At 35.1% G+C, this 4,701-nt stretch overlaps 1 non-coding gene across 1 annotated transcript; it reads right to left on the reverse strand.

Annotated features, from left to right (window-relative positions):
* Positions 1-4,380: 4,380 nt before the first annotated feature.
* Positions 4,381-4,487, reverse strand: LOC133787631 (small nucleolar RNA R71). The gene has a single exon (XR_009872638.1). It is a non-coding gene; the product is annotated as a small nucleolar RNA R71 (small nucleolar RNA).
* Positions 4,488-4,701: the final 214 nt, after the last annotated feature.

Here is a 4,701-nt window from a genome sequence, read left to right on the forward strand (position 1 = left end):
AGAACTTTATGGGGAGGAGAAGTTTGGCTTCTAAGGAGATTGATATAGACTGTCTGAACCAGGGAAATAGATTGACTTTGGAGCAGCAAGTCAGGTTATTAAGGCCGTTTAGTAAGAGTGATGTGAAGAAGGCACTTTTCAGCATTCACTCATCTAAAAGTCCTGGGTTGGATGACTTCGGATCGGGTTTCTTCAAGGGGTTATGGGCAGATATTGGGGATGAAATCTCTCTTTCTGTATTAGAGTTTTTTCAGGATGGGTTCTTGCCGAAGGCTCTAAATGAAACGGTGATTTCCCTCATTCCTAAGGTAGCATAACCGAATTCAGCTAGTGATTACAGGCCTATTGAGTGTTGTAATACACTCTACAAGTGTATATCGAAGATGATCTGTACTAGACTTTTGGAAGTGCTTCCCTTCCTTGTTCATAGTAATCAAGGGGCTTTCATAAAGAACATAATTCTTGCTCATAACATTATGATTTTCCAGGATCTCCTCAAAGGGTATACTAGGAAGAATATTTCAGCAAGATGTATAATGAAGATAGATCTCAGCAAGGCATATGATACAGTTGACTGGCATTTTGTGGAGGAGCTACTTAAGCATCTTTGCTTCCCCTCAAGATTTATAGACTGGATTCTAGTCTGTTTGAAAGGTACTAGCTATAATCTTCTTATGAATGGTAGAATTCAGGGCACTTTTAAAGGGCAAAAAGGTCTTCGGCAAGGAGACCCAATGTCTCATCTCTTGTTTGTGCTAATAATGGAGTATCTAACCAGATTATTGGCTCATTGCTCTGGTAAAAAAGGGTTTGGTTTTCATCCTATGTGTAAACATCTTAGGTTAACTAACCTATGTTTTGCAGATGACTTGATAATCTTTTGTAAAGGCAACATTAGTTCAGTGAGAAATATTCAAGAAGCTTTCAATAAGTTTTGTGTTTCTACAGGTCTCTCTGGGAACAAATCTAAATCTCAAATCTACTTTGGAGGGGTAAAGGAAACCATTAAAGTTCAGATTCTTGATATGGTGCAGATGGAAGAAGGCTCTTTTCCTTTGAAATATTTGGGGGTCCACCTTCGTCCTACTAAGTGGAAAGCTTCAGATTGTGGGGTGATCCTGGATAAGCTGAACAAGAATCTTAACTGTTGGGCGAGTAGAAATCTTTCTTTTGCTGGTCGTGCTCAACTTATACACTCGGTCTTGCTTGGTATTAGAAACTTCTGGATGAGTATATTCATCCTTCTGTCCAAAATCACAGCGGCCATTGATAAAAGCTATCGTGACTTTCTATGGGGCTCTAAAGGGAATAGGAGCAAGCTTCATCTCCCTTTCTTGGGAGAAGGTTTGTCTCCCTAAAAAGTTGGGTGGTATTGGTTTTCGAGAAGGCAAGAAATGGAACATGGCTTTGATGGTGAAATTTATATGGGCGACATCAACCAAACAAGACTGCCTTTGGGTCAAATGGATTAATTCCATTTACCTGAAAGAGCATATCATTTGGAGTGTTCCAATTAATCAGGAAATGAGTTGGTATTTTAAGAAATTGTTGAGGCTGAGACAAGTTATTGATGAAGTTTCCTTGAGGCAAGCTGTTAAGGGAGGTAAATTTCGAATCAAACACTTTTATACCTCTCTTGTTACTGCTCAAACAATTGGTTATGCTGCAACTGTGTGGAATAAACTCATAGTGCCCAAACATAGATTTATATACTGGCAGATTTTCAACAACCAGTTGCTCACTAGAGATCATTTGAGCCGATTCTTGCCTATCACCTCTGCTCTTTGCCCTGTTTGTGAATCTGAAATTGAATCTCTCAGCCATCTGTTCATGAAGTGTATTTTTTCCAGGAAAGTTTTTGAGGAAATCAGTAGTTGGCTAGGCTGTTTTCAGTGGCCGAACTCCTTTTAGGAGCTTCAACATTGGTGTTTGGTAGCTTTGCAAGATCTGAAGAACCAAATATTAAATGTTGTTTTATCTGCTTCTTGGTATTTTATTTGGAGAAACCGGAACAATTGCATCTTTGATTCTGTGTGTAATTTGGCCAGTAGCATTAGTTTGGAAATTAAGAAAGTAGTTAAGTATAGAGTCTTGGGCATGGATCCTCTAAATCAGAGCAAAAGGGACAATTATTTTCTTAATGTTGTAGAGGGCTGGTAGTGTTTTCTTTGAGTGTTGTTGCTGCAATTGCAGCCTGCTGGCTGGGTGTTTTGTAGCAGCTGCTGCTTGCTCTGTTTTGTATTTGTTTGGATTTTGAATAAAAGATTTTCTCTTGTTCAAAAAAAAAAAAAACTTTTGCTAGAAAAGAATATGGACTTCAATGTTAGATTTTCCAAGTAAATGTTGGGATGTGAACTATTTACTTGTGTATTTTTGTAAATCAAGTAACCAAGTAACCAAGTAACTAAACAAGCATATGGATGATTCTTGAAACCTTTCCTTTTCTCAAACTCTTGATTACATCTTACATTTATTTCACTTATCTTATTTTATCACTTTATCAAAAAGACAATACCAAAATCTCAAACCTCTTTTCATTTACAATTTTATTTATTTCTTGTTTCTAACTTTTTGTGTTATTTTCTACTAATCTTTTGATTTTAGGTTGCCTCCTTGTGGATCGACCGCCCGATCTTACTACAACTACCGCTTAGTGGTAGTCACATTTTGGGCGTTAAACAAATTTTGGAGTTGTTGCCGGGGAGGTCATTTTCAAAGGTTTAGTGAAATTTTTACAAAAATGTTAGTAACTTTATTTGTGTTTTTGTTATAATAAATATTGTGTTAGTATAGTTTTTTATTTACTAATTTTTAGTTAATTAGATTATTATTATTATTATTATTATTATTATTATAAAAAAAATATAAAGAAAAAAAACTAAAAAAAATCATAAACAAAAAAAATTCTTTATTTATATATATATATTTTTTTCTTTCTTTTCTTTTTTTAATTTTTTTTCGGTAAAAAAAAACATATATATATTTTAGATATGTATATATATAAACCATATATATATAACATATATATATATATTCTTATTTTTATTTTATTTTTTTCCATTTTCCTTTCTTTTGGTTAAAAAAAAAACCATATATATTTATATAATTATCTTCTTTTTTTCTTTTTAGCTAATTCTTACTCCATTTTTCTTTCTTAATTTATATTATATTTTTTTATTTTAATACATATTTGAAAAAAAAAAAGATTAAACTTGTTATTTTATCTTCACTTTAATTTTCTTTTCTTTATTTTATTTTTGTGTTGTTTATTTTGTTGCTTAGTTTAGGTTTTTCCTTTTTCTTTGCCTTAGTTTTTTTTTAGAATTTAGGTTTCCAAAAAAAAAAAAAAATTGCATAAAACTGTTCATAAAAACTTCAATCATAAAATGCTTTGTATTGGGAATAATTGTGTAATATTACAAATGGTAGGAACCGATATTGTTATGTCTAGAAAGATTGGTTGTTAAATAAGGTTTGTGATAGCGTTACCCTCCACACTTATCTGGGAACCTCGGGGAGTTCTGTCTAGGCAAGTGTGGGTCCAAAGCGATACCTTGGCAACCTTTCCAATCGGCCTGGGAACATTTTGAGCATCTACACTTGCACTATTACATTGTTGAACTTATTACTATAAGAAAATCAAGCTTGTTCTGTCAAAATAAGCAATTTCACTCTGCTTAAAGGTTGTTTGGTCGAAAAGGTTGACTTGTGATCCACCATACTTACTCAGTAACCTCGAGGAGTTCTAGTAAGGCGTTGGAGATCACCCAAGAACCTCCAAATCTACTTGGGAACAAGTTTAACAAAAATATATATATATATAATAAAAAAATTAAAAGCAAAGAAAATAAAAAAATAATAAATCTAATTCTGATTTTCGAGAGTGGATGAAACATCACGAAACTTCTAGTGACACTTCTTCCAACTCATTCACCACTCCTTCCGGAACTCCTTCCACCAATCCTACTTCTCCACAAACTTTCGCTGATAATAATCCATTCACAATGGCTCGCAATGATGACATCCAACCAAGAACTCTCAATGACTACCTCCATCCTACCCGCACCTCCACGCCTTCATGCATTATCTTCCCTCCTAATATGCTTGCATTAGACTTTAAACCTGGCATGATTCAACTATTGCCCAAATTTCATGGAATGGAAAAGCCCTTTCATGCATATCAGAGAATTCGAGGAGGTAGTAGCCACGTTCTATAACCGAGCCAAAAATGTCGATGTTGTATGACTGAAGTTCTTCCCTTTTTCCTTGAAGGACAAAGCCAAAAGTTGGTTATACTCTTTGAGACCTAGGTCTATTGGAACATGGGAGGAGATGACCAAATCCTTCTTTCTGAAACATTTCCCTAGCCATAAGACCAACATTCTAAAACGACAAATTTCCACATTCTCCCAAAAGGACAATGAAACATTCTATCAAGTCTGGGAATGATTCAAAGATCTGTTGAATCAGTGCCCGCACCATGGCTATGAGAACTGGCGTTTGGTCAGTTACTTCTATGAAGGCCTCACGAGTCGTGAGCGCCAGTTTGTAGAAATGCTATGCAATGGTGAATTCCTCGAAAAAGAGCCAGATGATGCTCTAGAATATCTCGACGAAACCGCAAAAAAGTCTCACACCTGGACTGATCCAAGTGCTACTGACAGCACCAACCGACACAAACCATCTGGGATCTATCAACTT

This window comes from Humulus lupulus, chromosome 6 (genome assembly GCF_963169125.1).
Source record: "Humulus lupulus chromosome 6, drHumLupu1.1, whole genome shotgun sequence".
NCBI classification, from domain to species: domain Eukaryota; kingdom Viridiplantae; phylum Streptophyta; class Magnoliopsida; order Rosales; family Cannabaceae; genus Humulus; species Humulus lupulus.